This window comes from Cupressus sempervirens, chromosome 11 (genome assembly GCF_028749045.1).
Source record: "Cupressus sempervirens isolate cs-2001-9-10 chromosome 11, ASM2874904v1, whole genome shotgun sequence".
Classification (NCBI taxonomy): domain Eukaryota; kingdom Viridiplantae; phylum Streptophyta; class Pinopsida; order Cupressales; family Cupressaceae; genus Cupressus; species Cupressus sempervirens.
Genome location: NC_143128.1, coordinates 289779167 through 289802818, shown reverse-complemented (window position 1 = coordinate 289802818; position 23652 = coordinate 289779167). Strand labels below are relative to the sequence as shown.

The window sequence follows — 23652 nt, the reverse complement described above, 5'->3', positions numbered from 1 at the left end:
GCCGAGCTCACTCGGCATCCATTGGTGCCGAGCTCTTCTTGTGTCGAGCATTTTTCTTCAGGTGCCGAGCTCCTCTTTGTGCTGAGTTCACTCAGCACCTGCTGCCTGTCACTCAACATTTGTTGTTGCCAAGCAAATTTCCACTCGGCACTTTTACGTGCCGAGCAAAACTGGCACTCGGCAATTGTGAGTGCCAAGTAAAATTTTTAGGTTTAAGGTTGAGTTGTGAGTTAAATTTAACTTGTATTTCTCACAAACGAAAACTAGAAACATTTTACGACCTGCATTCTCTACAATGAAAAAAAATGAAAAATATTCACGGGAAACAACGACAGTACCTTTTTCTTTGCTTCCTTTGTTGGCTTCCTCCCTCTGCAGTGTGCAATCACCGTCTGGCACCAAATGAAATATTAAATATGAAAATTGTATTTCTTCATAACTTTGGCGGGATAAATTGATTTTTGGTAGGAAAATGAAAACAGATTATTGACAAGTGGTAAAATTCTCTCCTTAGTCCCACCCTTTTTTTATTCGCTCAAAAAGAAAAAGCTAAAAAAAAAAGGCTCCTATAAAATAGGAAAGATTCTAATTAAAGCTTTAGCCCCCATCAAAAAATGCATGGGACCTCCTCTTCCCGAGCCCAGGTCCCCATGGGACCTTTGCGTTACCATGCAGCTATGCAAGATTATTAGACGACTCTCCAAACCACCGTCGTATCCGCTTTCGTATGGCGTCACAAGTGCCGACTCTGAAACGTGCGGCCTGCCCGTGCTTTTAAATTCTGCTGCAACAATTAATATTTTAGGGCTCATTTCCGTCCCCTAACATCAAAACTGACAAAACTGCCTCTTTGACGCGACTGTCCAGATTTCGCCAGCAAAGCACAACTGTTACATTTACTCTCTCCCTTTCACTACCGATGGTGATATTATTTCTAACACGCTCAACGCGTAGCATCCAGGTATAACACAGCTGTCTTTTGGGGAAGCCCACCGTTTCAACGGTAGAATTTTCCAAGAGCCCTCATTTGATTAGCTATTTTCACCTGTGCCTGCCAGTGGAATCATCCCTGTTTTCAATCCCTTTAATCTCGCTTTCACGTATCCCTCTCTGCCTATTTAAGCCCCATCCTTCTCGGGTAGTACTCAACACAATTTCACATCGTTATCTCTGTTAAACGAATCTTACAATTCTGTGTTCCCAACAAAGTAAGCCCAACTATAATGGCTGTTTTAGGGTCTCAGTGGTTTGTGATGAGTTTAGTGCTGCTTTGTATGGCGGCATTGTCTACTACAGTCGATGCCGCGAGTCGGCCTCTTTTCCCATGGAGAAAGCTGTCTGCCCTGGTGGAAGAAGAGCCCCTTGTTCTCCAATACCACAATGGCCCTCTCCTTTCCACAACACCCGTTCTCAATCTTCATCTCATCTGGTACGGTAATTTCACTTCCGCCCAGCGTGCCATTGTTGCCGACTTTGTGCAGTCTTTGGGAGCGGAAAGCGAGAAGCAGCAGGGTAATTCTCCCTCTGTTCTCACCTGGTGGAAAACTACAGAGGCCTACAGAGGGTCTTCCCCTTCCACATTGAAGCAAGCTCAGCCTTTAACTCGGAGGCTGGGGAAGCAGAAGCTGGATGAATCCTATTCTCTCGGAAAGTCCCTCAAAAGAAGTGACATTCCCAATTTGGTGAATAGTGCAATGAAATCGGGGTCTCTGCCTCCGCCATCGAAGAAGAAGAGAAGCAATATTGGCGAGGTGGAATTGTATATGGTGCTCACATCTGAGGATGTTATGGTGGAGAACTTCTGCAGCAGCTCTTGCGGATTCCACGACAGCAGCAAAGTTGGAGACAGTGAATTCGCGTACGCGTGGGTGGGGAACTCGGTGAGGGAGTGCCCAGGGCAGTGCGCGTGGCCGTTTCATCAGCCTATTTACGGACCGCAGAGCCCTCCTCTGCTGCCCCCCAACGGTGACGTGGGCATCGATGGGATGATAATCAACATTGCGACTGTTTTGACAGGAGCAGTGACGAATCCGTTCAAGTCGGGATACTTCCAAGGAGACGTCGCCGCTCCGTTGGAGGCCGTTTCAGCGTGTCCTGGCCAATACGGCAGCGGAGCTTATCCCGGTTACGCCGGTCGAGTGTTGGTGGAGGAGACGACAGGGGCGAGCTACAATGCCCACGGTGTCAACAGCCGCACCTTCCTTCTCCCAGCAATGTGGGATCCCACCTCACGCTCCTGCAAGACCTTGGTCTAATAGCACATTAAAAAAAACTTTTAATATATCCTGTACACAATTCTTCTAACAGACTGGAGGCTGTCTCTGACCTCCGTCTGTTTACAATTCTTTATTCATATTCGAATTAATAAATTATTCTTTATACCGATCCTTAATTAATTTTTTCTGTTGATGTCAATGCCACTAATGGTCTGAATTCTTCTTTTCTCTATTCAAAGGAACAAGATTGCAGATGATGATAATTCAATTAATGTTCTTCTTGGTGTTCATGCCCGTTCCTCCATGGATGGAATTGTTGCCGAGGGCTAAATCATTAAATAGTGAATAAACGTTTCTTCCACATCTAATAACATTGCTTTATTTTATTTTGCACACTTCCTTCCAAAGTGGATGTTAGCGAGAGCTTTAATCACATGGACATAGGCTAAATCACATGCTTCGCCGATTTCTATGCAGGAGAACATCCAGATATAGTTAGAGGGGGTGAATATCAAATTCTTGGGGAGTAAATTTTTGCAGACGACGCTTAACAGTTGGCAATTTGCGTATTTGCAGAAGGAATTGCGGAGCAACTGCAGGGGCCATGAAAGCCAGACGAATGGGAAAACAGAAACCCTGGACATTGCAATGGGTGCATGTTGTCGCGAAAAAAACAGAGCAACAGTTGGCATTTTAAAAAAACGAAATGCAGGGGAGAGGTGTGTTGTGTTCATAGCTTTGATGCAAAGGTTTTGGTGATCGGGTGTAGTAAAACATAAAATGTATGAAAAACGTTTTAGTCATTCTGGAGGCTATATAGTTCACCCTGGTTAAACATCCGCCACTAATAGCTGCATTTTATTTTCTTTTTATTATTTCGCGGTATGTTCTGCTCTGTTTTATTAGGAAGTCGTTCTTGGCCTGAAATGCCTATATTTGACATGCCTTTTCGGTCGATTCATCTGTTAGACGAGCTTTACTTCATTTTCTTTAGAATAGAAACCCTGAAAACCCTGTATCTCCTCTTGATCTCAACAGGATCAACTGCAAAAGGTTCTTCTGCATTTCCTGTTGCTAGCTTACGAACTAGTAGCTATGGAACTGCTATTGGTGATCATGGGGCAGCAGGTTCTACGCCAGGCACTATATCTCCATCTGGCCTAAAGAAACAATAGGCTGGCTCTTCCGCATCTATCACGATAATCATGCAGACTCTCGATCATAGGCCTTAGCCACCATGGTGGAATAGGCGGCGGCTATTATAATGGATGGAAACCCACCCGACCGCCACATGGGGGAGAAAGAACTCCTCTTGATCTGGCACGCGCTGCTCTCCCCTGGCTATGGATTGTCCAGACTCCACTATACAACCATCAATATCCTTGGGACATAAGACCTCTGTCATTTTTGGTTTGAAAGAAATTTTACACACTGAAGAATAGTGATTGCTGTATACAGATAGATTGTGATTGTCTCTAGTCATTGTCTGTGTACATTTTGAAGATCGTTTTTTTGCAACGACTGGATGTAGTTTATGAATTTTGAGCCTACTTCAGACAACTAAGCATAGTTGCCAGCGTCAAGAAACGAGAAACGTAATGGCAACGGCAACGGCAACGCAACGAGAAACATGGAGTTTTTAAAAGTTGCGTAAGGGTCTGTTTGGTGAGCGGAATAGGAATATGTATTCTGGAATAGAACGTATTCCTGTTTTCCGTTTGGTTCAGCCAATAGTTGATGGGAATTCGCGGACCCAAAAATTTATGTTTTCTAAAATTAAAAAAAATGGAATAGGAATACATATTCCAATACCACCTATTTTGGTGGAATTGCAAAACCCCATTTTTGGGCCAAAAATGGAATACGTATTCCATTTTTGCTTCGTATTCCAATCCCGTTTTGGTGCATCCAAACAAGGAATTCACAACTTTTGGAATATGTATTCCTATTCCACTCACCAAATAAGACCTAAAAGAAACGGTATACGGTATATATATACACACGTACGTAAAACTTGCATATAATTCAATATTATCACTTGCATGTCTCTTTCTTACGCACATGATATATATATATATATCTTATTTTATTCATATTATAAGTAAACATACATGATTTTAAAGTTTTGAAAATATAAAACATAATAAATTTTATTCATATAATTAAATGTATGTATGAAGTTAAAGTTTGTAGAATATAAAATACAATAAAATAAAGACCATTAATATTTATAGAGAAAATAAAATAATCATAATTGTTTGTGATTACATAAAATAACACATTAAAAAGTCACTAAAATCCTATTTAGAACCCAACTTACTAAGGGCACTAGTAGGAAAGAGTTGGGTGGAGAAAACCTCTAGTCTTGCCCCAAAGTTCAAGCAATGGTTTGGCTTGTTTCGCCTCTCTCCATTGCAACATTGAGTAAGTTTTCCTTTGCATTATCTTTAAGGACTTCTATTGGCAATTCATTATTTCCATCATCCATTGAGCCACCACAATCCCACATCCTATGAGGTCCTGACTGTAATCAGTAGAAGCTCGAGAAAAAGATCGAAGATTGTAATGAACATACACAAGATCTTCTGTTTTTTGGCTGCCAAGCCTATTATGCTTCACAAATGTATGAAGGCATACTTGCTCCAATTTCTTTCACATGTAGAAGCACTTGAAACCTATTTTATAAAATAAAAGTAAATAACATTAGCATTTAAAAATACATTAATAATCAAATGAATTTCATCAAGACCATAAAACCAATAATGCAGTCAGGCACATATTTAGATTTCAGTCCCTTTCTAGGAGTTCCCAAAGAGGAATAAATTGCCAAAAAGCCAAAAATGGATTTGTAGACTTGGAAAACCATTTTATGAACCCTATTAAGTATAATGGTTCCAAGGAAACTGGTTTCTTGCATCAACAAATACATGGTCTTACAAGTTGCGAACCAACTTGGTGGTTGTGCCAACATGTTTACATAGAACAATATAGAGATAGATAAAAAGTGAAATGAAAGATATGTGATACAACTAGAGTCCTGCGTTGTGTAATTGACTAAAATGTATAATAGATCTGATTTAAATTTAGGAACTATGTAAAAAATTATAACATTATGTATTACGCATGTTGTCTACAGATTTTGTAGTGCATAAGATAATAAGTAAGTTTGATTATTCTATTTTGTTTTCATGTGTAAATTTCAGATAATGTAAACCACTGTAAAAATTGTTTAAAACATTATTCATTGAATTCTAAATTTAGTTTATCAAATATTTCTAATGAAATTTGAAATTTAAAATAATTTAATATTAAAGTTAAATTATTATTGTGTAATAAGTCAAATGAAAATTGAAAAATAAAAAATAAATGATAATTTCTTAATAGTATGATTATATAAAATTTTAGTTTGTATTTTTTATGTAGACAATTGTTAAATAGTTCAAAATAATTAATTATTTAAAAAAATTAAACAATAAAATAATATATTTTTCATATCATTAATTATTTTTTCAATAATTAAATTTTAAATCAATACATTTGATGTTTTTTTATTTTTTATAATTTATTTTAATATAGAATTTAAAAAAAAGCTTTTAAATATTGATAGAGGAATTATTGAGGCTTTAGAACCCAGAGCCACCACGTAATGTACAAATAATGAATGAACTCATTTAATACGCTTTTATCCTAGCTTGCTAGGTGGTTGATTTCTAGTTTTTGCCTTTTTGTTGAAATTTTTAAACTGTCTAACCCCCAATGAAAATGCCATCAGCTAATTGGAAAAAGAAAATTTAGCAAATAAATCAATTATTTAAACCAGAACATCGAAAATCTTATAGATCTATGATTTTGTGCTTGAAAATTTAATTGACTCGAGCATCCGGGAACATAAATTCCCTGCCTTATTGGACTAATAATTGATTAAAATGTTTGCTTAAAAACGAAAGACAAATAGGCGAATCATTCATCTAATGAAGGTACAATCACTAATATAAAGTGCATTTTCATAGTTCGCCACTTCCTCATAATTCATTTAAAATCCTTGAGCAAATCGAATAAGTTGGTGGTTGTGCTTTGTAGGAAGAAGTTGATTCTCAAATAACTATTGCTAATCAAATTTTCCTATTGGCTAGTGTTGAAACTAACAAGGGACGCAATGTGTCAAAGTTCTTACCGATAGTTTGAAAGGAATGAAAATAGGAACATAAATAAAAATGAGAGGAGATATGGAGATGAATTAAAAAGTATAGAGAGATATACAATAGATAAATACATATATGGAGAGGGACAAGAGAGAATAAGTTGGATAGAGAAATCAATAGTTAGGTATAAGCAACCATTTATAGAGCGAGCAAAGATAACAAGAGCTCTATCTGAGCATGAGTACCTGCCTATTGTAAGGCAAGGGATGTATTTTGAGTTTATGACTTATTATTAGTTAAGGTGTAGAATTTTAACAAGGTTCATAAATTATTTTAGTCCATACATAATTAGATGGAACCTGATTTGGGAGACTTTTGTTGGACAATTAACAGAGATTAGAGACATAAGAATTGAAATATAAATATAACTGATTTGGGAGATGTTTGTTGTACATTTAACATATATTAGAAACAGTAGAAGCAACGATTGATTCAATGATCTTTGCAACATCTTCATAATTCATAAACAAATTATTGCCTATGCTTGTGACATATGCCATGGATTTAATCTCCTCTGTCCGAGATAGACATGACTCTGTCTTCAAGGGAATGATGTTGGCATGTTACAGTTTGAGTGATTGCAACAATTACTTGTGAAAGACGATAATTGACATTTAAGTGCTTGCAAGCAAACTCAAGTGAATGGGTTGCTGATTGTGACAAGCTAAAGCAAACAACAACATTTAGTGTTTACAGCCTTACAGGTAAATAAAATTGGTCATTGGAATTTGAGTTGTTTGTTTGAAAAAGATGAAATGGAGCAAGTAGATATACATTTGTGAGATTATGTTCAAAGTGTAAATTGCAAAAGTGGATGAAGTTCGACAAATGTTGTGAATTAGATTTTAATGTAAATCTCAACAAATATTGTCAAGCCCAGAAAAGGAAACTGAAAAACTATGGCAAGTCTGTCGGTACTTCAAGAAGTTGGCAAAGACAAGGACTATTATTTAGAAAAATCCAATAAGGAGGTCATGAATAGGTTATGTACAATGAGATTATGAAACCGAATTTGTTGAAAATAGAAAAAAAATATTACTGAAATTGAGTTGTGGGCATGTAGGATTGACTAAAAAAGCTCTTTAGACATTAAATATTGCATAACTGTCTTTCATAGAGCCCTTTTGAAATGAATGACTACATAAAAGAATTATCAACACCCCTGCAAGTTCAGTTCACATAAAAAAGTGTAGTTAAAACCCAAGGTAAAAATTGATACATCCTCAGCTATTGACTAGGAATAAATCATGTCGAAAACTGATTGCAAGGCCAACTACAATTGAGGTTTCAAAGAGGACCATGTTGAAGAAAGAGAAAATGGGGAAAGTATTTTCTATACTTGTGTCAAAATTTTCAATACACTCATCAACATTATCTCTAACCCTTTTACTATTTAATAATAAATTTATTATTGATATGCTGTAAATTTTGTGATCTTATCTAAAGGAAGCAAATAGATGGCCTACATATTTTGAGATATTTTCTTCACAAGAATTTGTACATAAGTCAACTTTTTCTAAATTTATTCCACATTTTCATAAATTGATTAACTTTTTTCTAATCCTTTCAGTTTAGCAATTTTCAATAAACAACAAAAACTTAGCCTGTGAAAATTTTAAAATAGTGTAGCAGCTCGTTGAAATGATTTATTATGGTTAGAATCTAGAAATTTCAAGAATTCTAGGTTTAGTTGAACACAGTTGAATCAAGCAATCACATCCAAGTTGAGTGGAACTGATATAGCTTTAAAAAGAAAGATAATGTGAACAAGCCACAAAAAGAAGATCAATGGGCTTCAAAAGAGTTGATTCAATCATTATAGAGACTTACTAAGGTGCAGTTGCATGAAATAAAACAAATATTACTAATTGCAAAATACAAAGCATTAAAACGGTGTAAACACAACCAAGGGCAGATTTAAAATGGTCAAAATACAATCATTAAAATAATGTACAAAACATCATTTGTTCCAATAATATATCTTCAATTTATCCTGTGTAAGGACACATATGATAGATTTTATAAACAATGAGCTAAAATCATAAGTATTAAGCAAAAAAATTCTTGTAAGATGATGAAGACAAAATCTATAAATCATTCAATCAAGCAAACATGCCTTATACAAATGTCAAGGTTTTAAGTCCATCACTTGTGATAAAATTTAAAATGCCAAAATAACATTAAGCAATGCTGGTAGGAAATGTCTAGGACTGATGAGGGCATGTTGCACAATCTTAGAAAAAAGGATCAAGTATTCCATTAGGAACTTGTATAATAGTGATCAATTAATCCTTCATGCTCAAGAATGAACTGAAAATGCACTGTGATCTATTCAGACACAGGGAATGTCTTCAGTGACAAAATACACTCCACCTCATGTTTCATTACTAAAAATACTAAAAAAGGACTGTGTTCTCACTATTTTGACACCTTCTATGTTTGGATTAGAGACAGTAAGGTTGAAGGATAGTATCATCTACAATCATCAAAAAAATAACAATGAAAGATAGTAATCATTGCCTCTATGGACTTAATAGTGACACCAGAAGTTCTAAGTTCGTGAACATGGGAAGTATGCCCAATAATATTCTCTTAACAAAAAGAAACTGTGCAATAAACTAATAAGAAACAATGAATTGAGCTGTCAACATATCCAATTTCATTTAGTCTTAGTGGTTGAGGCACATTTTCTAATTAGGGTACAACTCCCTCCATTGGTACGAATTAAATAAAAGGTCTTCTAGTGCATTCATTCTTTGTCTTTTGAAACAATAAAAGTTAAACTCTTAAGTCTACTTGTGTAATCAGTTTACATTTCTGAGAGCCCATATTGACTTTTGGAATCTATTCCTTGATTTGCAAGTATTTATAAAATAGGGTGGGGAGGAGAGGTCCTTGCGAGCACATAAAACCTTGAGAGATATAGTTTTCTCATCATTCTAGGTGCTTGTTCTCTTGCTCCAACAAGAATAACTATTAATTAAATGGAAAGATGCATTGGCTCCTCTTCAAGGGATTATGAAGAGGAGATAGAGTTTAGTCTATTACAGTCTAGTCAAAGAAGTAGGATGTCATAGGCAAACTAGCGGGCATTGGAAAACTTGGTTTGCTACCTACAAAATATAGAACCAAAATCTAAGTGATGAAATGTTGGAACTGTGTGCTTTGACCTGTGCATTGGGCAAAGAGAATTGAAGTTTGCATGATGTTGAAGATGGAAAATAGTTATAAAAATTGAGCCTATTTTAAACCATTGATAGTGCCAAGAAAAGAGCAAAGACAAACGTGGGTTGTTGTCTAGATTTTTTTCTTCTTATACCTATGTGCTGCTTCTGTTTCATAATTTGAAAATTTGAGTTTGCCTAAATTCCACAATCCTTTTTCCCATTTCGAAACTATAGAATAGAAGAAAAATCTATTCAAGTTTTCCAAATTGTTTCGGATAAAAAGATCTTCTGCATGTGTGGAAAAAATTTGCAATCAAATAGATATAAGAGGAAACTTGAGTGTATAGGAACTCCATTTAAAAAGAATAACATTATACTTTTGAAACCTTGTATGATTGCAGAAATATTAAATATAGACGAAAAACTATAATCTATAAAATAAGGAAAATTATCAACAAATAATAAATTGGAAAGCCCAAGAAGAAAATAGCAGGAACACCCACTTAAAACATAAAATTTCACTGAAGACAACATTTTTCTATAGATAGTAAAAGTTTAGGTTGCATGTTTTCGACCGAATGTTAGCTATCTATGCCTGAACACAGGATACAAATTTCTAGTCAGGTGAACTAATTTTTACAACAATATCTGTGAGATATATGTATTGGATATTGTTCATCAAAGCCTTTCTATATAGGCCAAAAATTTATAATAGAAGTGATTTCAATAAAAAATATTGCTCACAACATATCTCCAAGGTCTTCATAGGATTCAATGTGATTGTGTATATTGAAGCTTTCCAATGACCAAAAACGTCGACTACAATCTATGAGCCTTACTCAACCTACAAGACATCCCAAAATGGCTTTGTTAAGTGTAAAGGCATGAAAGGGATATAAATATTTGACAAAGCAAAAGGAAGAGAAAGACGAATTAGTTCTAGCTTAGATTGGTGGTTTCTCCTATAATGGAGATGATATTGTCATTCATTGAAATAGAAAAAGTCCCTTGTATTTCAAATGTTCGCAGCAGGTACACGACTATTGAGAGATTTATTTTGTAGGTGTCAAAGGCTATGTTTGCAAGCTGTGGCAAGCATTCTTGAAGCATTTTCCCAATCATGGTACATTCAACAATGTTATTCTCAGTTTCTATGGTGTAGTGCAAGAAAGGTCCATAGGAAAAGTTTGTGATTTGGCCACATGCAAAACATTGGATAGTCGCGGTGGCCAAGGATGGCACCAACGAAGTTGGCTAGTTGCATTTTGTGCACATTAGATGGTATGGCTGCAGATAATCATTTTTTGGCTGGAGGATTCCGATGACCTAGGAAATTAAAAAAGTTTTTGATATTAGTTGGAAATGTCTTTTATCTAGAATATGATTGCAGTATTATTGGAGAGGTGGTGTGGTTTTGTCAGTTACCTGGATACTATAGGAGAGTATGTTTTGTAAAGCCTTGATTGTACTTTTCATTGTTGAGGCTGTCAACATATGTTAATGGTGTTGTTTTAATGCTATTTTTTCCTCTAGGGCCACCACATACAACATTCTTCGGGAGGAGGAGTGGTGTTGAAGTAGAATGTAGGATTTGTTGGAGTATTGTGAAAGCTTGAGCATGGAATTTAGGAACAGTAGCCTGTAATAAAAATGAATGTTTCAGTCAACAAAGCAAGCAACTATATATTGAGGGAAGAAAAGCAAGTGTGGATGTAGAGATGGAATAAGAAGATTGCAATGGATGTGTCTAATATAGATTCTTCATCTTTGACGTGAAGCTCGTACTCCTTTGGTGTTTGTTTGTGAGCTGCAATTATAACACCTAACGTGTCAATTGAATAGTTGTTAGGTGACTGAATAAGTTGACATATTATTGTGTCAGGCATCAGTTTTTGGTGGCTGCAGACTTGGTCAATTGTTTCAACAGATGTTTGTGTAGTGAGTTGAATGCAGTAGTCTACGCCACCTCTTTCATACTATGTTTTTTTCTTGAGAGAGAAACCTTTTATGTGGACACTTGTGCCATGCAAAAGCTTTGTCATAAATCTATCGATTAATTGGTTGGTTATGTTTATTGTTATGGTGATGTGACCATCACTATCAACAAGATCAATGTGCAATATAGGAGCCTTTGCTGGGCTTGTTGGATTCTTCGCATAAGCAAGCCCATAAGTGACAAGGACATCACCTTCAAAAATAGTACCTGATTGCATTGTACAAATATCCGTAATGGTGGATACATTGTTTTCTTTTGTGTTGTGTCTATGAAGAGAAGATATTATTATTCTAGGGTCTTCAATGATATGGTAATAAACTATATAGTTTGAGAACAACACAATTATTTATACCTTTTTCCCAGGTGTTTATCATGAGATCTATTATCATCTGCTGCAAGGTTTTTCTGTCCATGTGAGGATATGAACAAAGTTCTAGAAAATGTAAAAAGAAAAGTTAGTACAATAACTAATATGTATATAAATTAAATGGATGCATGGAAAGGTATGTAATGTTGCATATATTATTGCAATACCTTTTTGTGAGAGTTGAACTCTGCTTTTGTAGCTCATTTGTATCAAGGCTACAGTTAACTTCATGTATGTTGATTTTGGGTGGCTCCATCAAATATTTGTTCATGAATTAAACTATGACATTGTTCAGATGTAAGAGAAATACAAAGGTGAATTTGAAAAAGGTCATGTGAATGAGACAGGTCAATATTCTTATGCATGAAAAAATGTGTAAAACTTATATGTACTTGTGTAAAGATATGGTATGAGGAAGGCTTGTAAAGGAAATCAGAAAGTTGTGTTAAATACTAGTTTTCTAATGCATAAGTAAAGAATCTAAGCTGATGTGTACAGATAATTTTCTAAGACAAAGGCTTTGTAATTTACAAATGGAGTTGTAGAGATACTGCAAAATAATTTGACCAATATGTATCTAGGAGAATGAATTTTGTAGATTCTTGATCAATATTACGTATCCAAAAATGGTCTAGTAAAGTACCTGCAAATGTTGTTGCTTTGTCAACTATTAAAGAGAAGTTGTATTGTTGCATGAGTTCTGCAAGCATTTTTTGTTTTTTAATAAGATGTAGCATGTCAATGTTGAAGTCTCCTGTAATGATTTGTTTTGAATTTGTTGGCAATGAGGTAAAGGTATTTAGCATTAGGTTTGATATGTCAGTGATATGTGCACCTGGTCTATTATAAACATTAGTAATTCGTATGGTATGACCGCAATGGAATATATCAATGGTGATTGATTCTAGAGAGTCAATTGCAAAAGAATTCGTATTGAGTATTGTAGTTATTTTCGTACAAGCCAATAAACCATGAATAGAAAATGAAGAATAGAAATTGTATAGTTCATTTAGCAATGGGAGGTGTACATTGGTCATGTATCTTGTTTCTTGGAGGCATAGTACATGTGCTTTGACCAAGTTGTGGTCATGAACGATTTCCTCAACATGTAATTGATGGCTACGAGTATTTAGTGAGCATATGATAAGATGTAGCATTGGTAGGAGAGGGAGGCTATGTTGAAGTTTCCATTCTGCTTGATTTCAAAGCCGCTCCATTTCTTTGTCGACTTTTTGCAAGACTTTGAAATTTTGATGTTCTAGTTTGCGTATCAAATATAATGTCTCAATAGTTTTAACGTGAGAAAGGGCTGTGTAGGTTAGCCCATGTTGGTATACTTTTTTGAGGATCAAAAGAAAGTCCATCCATTGTCAGACTCTGTGCCCTATAGATAGTTCTTGTAGATTCTAGTTGAAGAGAATTGTTTTTGTGTGATAAATTTAGTAGTAGATTTCATTTTTCTAACTATTTTCATTATTGGGGTCCAAGAAGGTGAAATAGAACTAGTTTATAAGCTTTGCATTTTCCTACGTCATGATATGCCAATTATAGTGTCATTGAATTGAATCCATAAAATGTCTTCATGATTTTTTGTATGTAGTTGGAAGACTCCATCAACACCATTGACTAGTCCATCTTTTGTGTTAAGGTTAGTAACTATTAGCTCAACTAAAATGCCTGGCTTTAGATAGATTACAATAGGCAATGATGATTTCTGAACTTGGAAGTGGAAATCGTCAATGTGTGTCTCTGTTTGATCAAGAGCTTCGAACACATAAAGTGTCCTAGGAAAGAAGCCCAACATTCATCTATTATGTTAAAAAATAGTCGAGTTTCTGTGGAACAAGTGCGAGAATTTAGGGTCGTTAGGAGCTGTCTTGTAACATGTTATATTCAAGTAGATGAGGTCTTCATCATTCTGTTGACCGATTCTTGCACGATTGAGAAATAATATGAAGTGTTTGTTTCTTTGTCTCATGATAGTGTTTAACTCAAAGCACAAGACATTTTTGAGCCAAAATGTGTACAGGATTGTTTCACTGTTTATTGTTGGCTATTCAAATATCCAATTATCGCATATGGGTTGTGCTTGATCTAAGTCACCATAAAATATGATGTTAACATTGCCAAATGGTTTTGTTGGTGTATTTTTGATTTTCCAAAGTCTTCTATCAATATAATGTAGCATTCATGAACCAATTAATGATACCTCATCAATGAGCAAGACTTGTAGTTGATCCAATTTCTCGCTTAAGCTGTCAAGAGTGTTTGAGTCCCATGGAAACATCTTTGAAGAGTTACATGGCAGCTGGAAAATAGAATGTGTAGTTATGCCACCTGCATTGAATGTAGCTTTTACTGTGGAAGCAACAATAATGCCTTTGGGCTTGTATGGGTCACTACCTAGTTGCTTATCATAGATCCAGATCATTGTTTGAAAGAGGACTTTTGCTATAAATGTTTTGCCAGTGCTAGCACTTCCTGTCAAGAACAAGTATTGTGGTTTGTCAGATCTCAGTCTCTTTTTCATCAGAACCTCTTTCACTATTGATTGTTGCTCTTCATTTAGCTACTTTCGCAAGCTGAAGTATTCTTCATTTGGAAGAACGAATGGGTGGGGAATTTCTGAAAATAATGAGCATCTACTGGCATCCATGTTTTGTGAGGATTTTATATATTTCATGTCAGATATGATGTTGTATTTCTCGATTTCATTTTGGTCTTTTTTTGTGCATTTTCAATGCCAAGGTCTTCTGTTAGGTGATTGTTGTCACTAGCTTGTGTTACAGCTTCATCAATGTCACCCCATTTGCTGTCTATTGGCGAGGTGAACATTTTTTCATTTCTAGTGATTTTTACTTTGTGTCTTTCAAATGTCGAACTCCATGATTTATGCCTGGTCAATAACGAGTTTTCACTATTTCTGAAAGGGACATAAAGCATGAGTTTTTCTCTACAGAAAACTTCATGATCATTATGTGGATTATATCTTACATAATGTATGATGTATGGTCTTGTTCTTTTGTTGGGCTTTGATAGGTTGTTTGGGTTAAAAGTTGTATATTCTGCAAGCAACATTTGGTCAAAGAGTTTTGGTCACTGTATGTACTTGTCTATTGCAAATGCATACATGATATTTTCAGAGTCGTCTTTCTCCTTTGCTAATAGCTTGGGACTTTTAAGCATAACAATCCTGGTTTCCAATGGGGACGTGTTGATAAAGACGATACTTCTCGAGCTTCTTTGTAATGGTAAAGATAAGACAATATGAACTACTTGATGGCTAGACATTTGTTGGTAATTTAGCAATGCATTTCCTAGTTTGAAAATGAAGTGTGCCTTCTCATTGTAAGCATAAGTGCATTATTTTCGTATTTGGTTGAATGCTCACGACAATGTTTTATCTTGTTTTGTCATGTATGAGCTACAGTATGATGCAACAACATATGCATCGAAGATAAATTGTGTGTCTCTATTTTCATACCATAGTGCAAGGACTTTTCTAGCAAATAAATTTATCCATATATCGGTTGGTTTCCTTTTTAAGAAGACAGTGTTTCAGGACAACGATGTTTGCAAGATGGCAATGTAATCAACTTCTTCAAGTTGGAATTCATTAAGGAAACTGTCAAATGTAACTTCCTTTGTGTAATGTTTAATTTCTAATTCTTTCAAGAAAACTTTTTCTCTATCTTTAATTGTAGGATTAGTATTTAACATCGGCTCCAATATTGTTGTTTGTCTCATTCGAGGAAAGGGAAAGCTAAACCTACAACTAGATGCTCTATACTTTTTGCATGTTTTTGTGTGGTGATGAGTTTGCATTTTGACAAGATTTGGATCTAATAGTGTAGAGTCACATGAAATGTACTTATCAATGAAGTCCTCTATGGTATTATTTTTGCAATGCCCGAAGACAAGTGCATCTTTGATCCATAACATGAAGTGGACATGTTCATTGCCTCGATTTTGAAATTCGGTGACGAAGAAAAAATCAAACACTTTTCTGAATAAGTTATCATTTTTTAGCATCATTTTCTCAAATGCATTGACCCTGTGATTGAAATAGCGACTGTAAATAACTAGGTTTTTCCTTATTTTGAAGTCCAAGTCTTTATCCTCTAAAGATTCATTTTGGCTTCGGTGTTGGGTGTTTGAAATATGCTGCAATGCATTGCATAGTGGCTACCAAAAGTGTTCAACACTTGTTAATGTAATGAAAAAGGTTGGAGGGCTAAGTTGTCGCATCATGGCAAAAATATTTTTCCTCGCATTGAGTAAATAGTCAGGGGATGTATGAATGCTTTTGACCGATCTAAAACCTATTGGAGATCTCAAAATATTTTCTAGGTTTGTACGGTTTCGCATATCTCTTGCATATAGTTTGTTACCTTTTAATTCAGCCTTCCTTATACAAACCTATGCTACCGATGATATCTGTTGGATTATTATTTTGATAGCCTTAAAAAAAATGTTTGTTATTGTTGAAAAGTCATTGTCTTTATGCATAAGCTCCCACTTAGCAATTTTTTGATATGTGATTTTTTGGTGATTTCTTTTGCTCATGGAAATCCAAAAAATAGTTTTGGGAAGTTCATTTCTTCTGAGTAGGTATCTTAGAAAATGCCAAGAGTTTTGAAGCCTTTTGATGGTGCAATTTCAACAATAGTTGAACCAAGATCATTGATTGAATGTGATTCAGGTTTAGGTTCATCTTCATCTTCAGGTACAGTATCATGGCCATCTATTTTGCCATCTATGTTGTTATTTGTTTGTTGTTGCATCTTCTTATTTGTGAATAGAAGTTGCCAGCCTTTGTTGATCGAGATTTTTTCCTTTCTATAAAATAGTGTCTTTGACAAGATTGTTAAAGCATTCATGACATGTGCAGGTCTCACATTTCCTTGAGCATATGAATTTTCATATTTTAACTTGCGTTTTAGTTTGACTGCAATAGTGTTTGTCTCATCAATGTCTCTAGGCAATGCATGTTGCACTTTATTGAAATTGATAGGAACATTGATTATTGTACCATTCAAGCTATATTGTGCTCTTTTGTATCCCAATTGTCTTATCTATGCAAAAGCAATGCGCAAAGAGACAAGCCTTTCTTCTAGGCTAGTCAAGGTTTGTATTACAAGGTTTCATTTATTTCAGCTTATGTTCCATGGAGCAGCATGATCAGGGATATTGTCATTTACAATAACATCTACACAACGTCTACAAATGAGATTGCTTATTGCAATGATCTTTGTGGTTGGTTGAAGAGAGAGCACATAAAAAGCATTGACAAATTCACTAGTTACTTTGTGGATGTGTTTGTTGAAGCACAACATTTCCCAAATTGTGCATACTTGAGTTGGAGTATCGTTGATTTCATGTAGGTATTGTCGAATTGATTTCTCATGTGTTTTGTTTAGTTCAGTTTGATATGGATAGCTTGTAGCCTGGTGTCTTGTGCGTGGCTTGCAAAACATGTATTTTTCCTTGACAATTGTAGTTGTTGCTTCTTCTTTCATGATATTGTTAGTGTTAGTTGATTGATTGCTGCTTATGTTTCTTGATGGTTTTTGTCTATTGTGGATTGTTGTTTTTAAATGTCTAAGTGAACAATGATTCTTACTCTATTTCTAGGTACATTTGCAGTAGTTGGAGCACCTCAGATGTTTAAAGGTGACCATTTTCTTTTCCTTGTTTTTGTTGAATTTTTTTAATCTTGCGAGAGAGTATGTTTAGTTGTTTTGGTTTGATTCAAAAGTCATTCCTTTGGTTGGAGTGGTTCATAATGGCAATGACCTATGGTATTCTTGAAACAGATCAAGTCAATGAATGCTCTTGGTTGAATACAATTGCAGTAGACACACACTTTAGATAACGAATTTGGGTGCCATTGTATATCACAATATTGAAGATGTATGACAGCCATAAGAAACATGTTGCAAAACCTTCCAAGTTGCTCCTGGAAAATTCTAGTCCAACCTTCCCAACTAGTGTATGTGCTTGCAAGAGGAATTCATTATCTGACATGGGAAACCGGTTGTCGATATGAAAGTAACACAATGCAAATTTGTCTTTTAGTTTCAATGCATTAGCCAATGACTGGACCATGAACAATCACAAGGCAATTGCATCGAACCAGTTGTCAACCAAGAAGGCTATAGCTACAAACATACTTTCACCATATGGAGAAGTAAATGTAGTGGATTGTTTCAGACCAATGCAAGCTAACTCTTCTTCAATTATGTTTGGAATATTTGGTATGGGGGATGATAGAAGTGACATTTGTTGTTGTTGCATAGTTTGTATTCTGTTGTATGTATTTACTCTTGAGAAAATAGGTTCATAGTGCTTGACCAATGGATTGATATCATGGAAAAGAATTGATATTGTAGGATGAGGTGCATCTTTTTTGAAATGGAGGTAGGGTTTTTTGCATGTCAATGACCAAATCCATATGGGTATGTCTAGCTAAAGAGACAACCAATGGATACAAAACGTGTCACCCCAAAGGCTTAATTCACCTAGCGAGTTGGTTTCAATGGCCAAGAGGCACATTCTTCACAAGTATGTGGCCTTGTCGATTACTTTATGCAAATCATAAAGCAATGAAGGGCGGAGTACATGCAAAAAAGAGGTTGGCACTACATCAGAACCATGGTGGAACGAGTGCAAGAAATGATCGACAAGTCCATTACAAAGTTCAACACATGTATATTGAGAATGAAGAAAAACTTGTATTGTATCAAATAAACAATCACCCACTAGTAAATTTGGGCTCTTTTTTGACATTTATTGGTCAAAATTTTGACCTAGTTTTCAACCAAACTTCGACCAAATTCGACCAACCCATTGGTTGAAAATTTTGTCGTCAAAATTTTGACCAAAACATGGTTGGTCGAAATTTAGTCAAAATTTTGACCAATGCGTTAGTCGAAAACTATGTGTTGCCATGGTGCAATTTGCACCCAAATGTTGGTCAAAACTCAATTTTTGTCCATCATTGGTTGAAATTTTGACCAATGTTGTGTAGAGCATTGGTCAAAATTTTGACCAATTCTTGTGGAAAACAATAAAACATTGATCAAAATATCAACCAATGCTTGGTAGAAAACCCTCACGCATTGGTCGATTTAAAAAAAAAGAAATCAGCAGTTATGAGATGATCAATCAAGAGGAAACAGTTGAGAGGTTAGAGTGACACAATTTTCAAATGATCATATGAAATGAAATGGGCGTGCGAGTGGAAGGAAACTAGAAAGACATTGTGTACAGATGAAGGCATGAAATGGATGGTTTTGGAGCACTCAACATAGACACTCAACATTCAGTTGATATCATCATTCGAGATCACAATAAAGGAGGGAATTGAACTGGCAGTTCAATTCCCTCCTTTATTGTTCACTGTGCGTATAATCCGACACACCCATTTGATCTCAAATGATGATATCAACTAAATGCTGAGTGTTTGTGCTGAGTGCTCCAAAACCATCAATTTCATGCCTTCATCTATACACAATGTCTTTCTAATTTCTTTCCACTTGCATGCCCATTTCATTTCATATGATCATCTATAAATTGTGTCACTCTAAGCTCTCAATTGTTTCCTCTTGATTGATGATCTCATAACTATTGAATGAGAGCTTTGTGATAAGCTATAGGCATCCATCAAAGCATAAAGGATTTTTTCAGACGGTGTAGATGAAGTAGTAGCATTTGCCTTGGGAGACATGCTTGCAAAATGGAAGCATAGATAAGTCATGTGAACTATTTGACAGGATGCCTGAACATAATGTGGTCATCAAAAGCCATGGTTGCTGGATATGCACAAAATAGATATATTGAGAGAATATATTTGTTTAAGTTGCAACTGCCCTAGTAGACATGCATGCAAAATGTGGAATCATAGGTAAGGCGTTTGAACTACTTTATTGACTGCCTCCATGAAATATCGTCTAATGGAAAGTTAATAGTGCAAGATATGCATATTGTCCCAATAAGAACCAACAGCAATATCACATTCAAAAATCCAACAAAATCCATAATGCATACTAGTTCTATTTTACTTTCAGGTGTACAAAATTGAAAATCCTTATATAAAAGGAAAACTATTTTAGATATGATTATATACACTATTGAAGCATTGAGAATTTGGCATATTGTATAACCCAAGGCGAGGACAGACAAAAATCTAATTTTCATCTTCCATCAAAGCCCCACCTAAAAACTACGATGTTAGAAAATTGATCGTACACAACCTAAGCAGGTGAGTTAAAACCTAGGTTATAGGTTAGAATAGTTCTTAAAGGAAGCAAAAGAATTTGCCAAAAAACCTTTGTTGTATATCCTTTACTTCTTGTTGGTAATGTCTACACCAATTAGCATGATTGATGACATTTGGAAAAGGCTTATGCTACATTAAACGAATGAGCATCCAGGGGTAATGCTAGTTGAAGCAAGAACACCTTGTGAGTGATAGGCCCCAGGTAAAAATTTCACTAGGTTTACTTCGCCTTTTGAATATCTAATCTAAATAATAATATTAGAATAATATCAATAGGACTTGGATATTTACTACATACACAAGCCAAAATATGTGCAATTTGATTAATGCAAGTTATAAGAGAGTTGTGAGATTTTTTCAATAAATGCTCCAATTAAAAATATCCTGCTTAGTTAATTTGACATATCTCTTGTACAAATTGACTTTGAGGATATCATCTGTATTTCTGAAGTAGCGAGAGGAAATATTTTTCTTAATTTCTTTTTTGGAATACAACTAGGACCATGTTCCATAGAGAAGTACTGAGTGTTCCACTTAAATATCGTGAGAAATCAAACTTGAACCAGTTCAACATCAATTCAAATAACTTCATTTGCAAAAAATATTTGACAGTTATAATCAATTATAAAATAATGACCCCACATGGAAATTAGAAGGAAGAGCAGCTATCAATCTTAATATGTTGTGGATAGCTAGTCTCTAATTGTTATTGCTAAAATCAAAAGGTGATAACTAAAAACATATCAACTCACCCATGATTAACAAATAGAACAGGTATTGAGAAGATTAATGCAAGTTTAGAGAGACCAGTGATATATTTCACGTCAATACCCCACTTGCAATATTTACTCATGTGACAAATCTCTACAGCTATATACAATTGGCCTAACAAAATATCAACTATCAACTATTATGTCAGACGTGGCGAAGGAAAACACTTTAGCTTATGCTCTCTGCCAAGCAGCAACAACATATTCAGCAAAGCAGTGCATAACTTTTTAGCTTAAAGCATTAGGAGAAATCAAACTTGAGCCATCCAAATCAATTCAAATATGCACATTCTTCATTTATAGAAAGAATGAACAGTTGTTATCTGGTATAAAATAATAACTTCACCCAAAAATAAAAAGTGAAGAGCAGATGTCTAATTGAGGTAAAAAGCTTTGTACTTCTCTTGATGCTATAACTACAAATGGTTCAAGATTAATATCTCCCAAAGTGAAAATTTATCCAATAACTACAAATAACATTCACTATCAAGAGGATTAGAAATACCTCTTGCTCAACTTTTCTCTTTGCTACTGGATCGACCTTATTTCCTGCCAAAGCCATCACCAAGTTTGAGTTGCTTGCAATAACAATTTGCTCTCTAGAGTCAAAATGTAACTGATAAATATATGCCTTGCAAATAAAAACCTAAGTGGTAAAAAATGTATAATTGCAAAGAATACTTCAAAAAATAAGAATGAAAGTTACAAACTTAAAGCCAATTAAGTGGAAAAATAGCTTGAATTCAATTTCCTTCACTAAGCATATTTTCAAATCAAAAAGTAGAAGATATCAAGCATCCTTATACAATCTTCCTTGTGCAATAATTTCAACTAATCTCACCCTTCTCTGCCTTAGACATATTGCAGATAGCATCCCTGAGTGGAAGTTGCCTCCAAACTAACTAGAACTTGCAAAAACTAGAGATGGCTTAGAAGCTCATTGAGAATATGATGGACACACTTACCTTGTATTTGAAGTTCCTATACCCATTTCTTTGCTCGAGTAAATGAATCCTACAATACAAGAAGCTTTGCTAAGAGCTCTACAAAAGTATTCAATATTAACTTTCATAAAAAGCTAAACATTCCTCCCAACAAGCAGAGCCTTTTAAGTTCTTATGATTTAATTTTTTCATGAAATTCTGAGCATAATAGACCTTAGACAACAAATGCTTTCGTCTAGATCTAAATTTGTAGTATTATTATCTATGATAGCTAGTATGGATTCGCAAAACAACATGAAATGCTGACATCAATGATATAGTAATATTTTCTCACAAACACCCATCCTATACCATAAAGAACCTGGGTTCTAAACTTAAACCCTCAACTCTGAATAAACTTAAGAGCACCTTGTCAACAAAAGAGTGGTAGGCCATGGAAAGAAAAATGTACATGAAACAAATTCAATCAACTAGTCCACATTTTATCTACCATGTGACGGATGATTAAGATTTTATACATTCCAAGGATATTCAACAATACATAAGTTAATAAACCATTCTATGGTAACAACATATATATGCATTTGATATAAGAAAAAGGTAAGAAATCTTGGATGTCTCACCTCAATTGGTGTCATCAATTCTAAAGGATTCTCCCAACTAGATTGCCTTGTCCTTTTATTGTAATAGTATCTACATAAAAATAGAAATCTTAAGTTCACTGATATGACCCACAGATATCTAAAACATGCATGAAAAGAACTGAACTTGATCCTATAAAGGAATACTGCATATAGACTAAGCCAACAAGGATGGCTAACAAAAAACATCCCCCATTGTTAAAAATGACTATCAAAACCTCAAAACAACACTTTGTGCCTTTTCTAAAAGGTCAAATAAATAGATATGTAAATAACTGCCAAACACATATCTCAAAATAAGACCATATCAAACCCAGCTTGACTCAGTAATGATGTTTATTAAAATAATAAAATCTAATGTAGTTCAAATGTATCAACTTAGTACCTCCTTCCATCTCCAACAATATGCTCTTCCCACTCTGAAGAACTTTGTGAATTATAATTCAAAGGTTGTACAGAAGGCCCCTAAGGAAATCCAAAAGAACTGTTAATTTCATAGTAATAACATTCCTTATGGCAAGCTGAAACTAATGACAAAACCCTTTTCACTACACCATGCCTAGTAAAATCTATGGGATGGAATCCTATAGAAGTAGAAGCTACCTGTTGGTTTGTTTGTACTGCTTGTGGTACAACATTATTTTGACCTACAGATCTCCATTGTTGTGCTCTAGAATTTACTAACGGCATATGCTGAGGTTGCGAAGCATGTTGATAGGCTAGATTTGCATTGAATAAATTTGGTGGTTGTCCATATGGAGAGGATGTAGCAAACTAAAAAACGATAAAAGGGAAGTAAGCTTATCCATAACATGCACACATAACCAACTACTTATGCAGACATTTTTTTATGGAAACTAGAAACAACTGAAAAATAATTGCAACATATGAAAATAAGTCTACCATATAGGATGATGATGGTGGCATTCCCATGCCCTCCAAACCTAGTGGAGGTGGCATATTCACAAGCTTTGATGATTGTTGAGATTGCTGGGATTGAGAAGGCCCAGTTACCATTGGCCTTGGTTGCTGCAGATATGACATAGATGGTGCCTGTGATGATGGTGG

At 35.1% G+C, this 23652-nt stretch overlaps 1 pseudogene across 1 annotated transcript; it reads left to right on the top strand.

Moving 5' to 3' along the window:
* Positions 1-1131: 1131 nt before the first annotated feature.
* Positions 1132-2392, top strand: LOC149529254 (protein EXORDIUM-like 2 pseudogene; annotated as a pseudogene). The gene has a single exon (XR_016358789.1). The product of XR_016358789.1 is annotated as a protein EXORDIUM-like 2 pseudogene (transcript).
* Positions 2393-23652: the final 21260 nt, after the last annotated feature.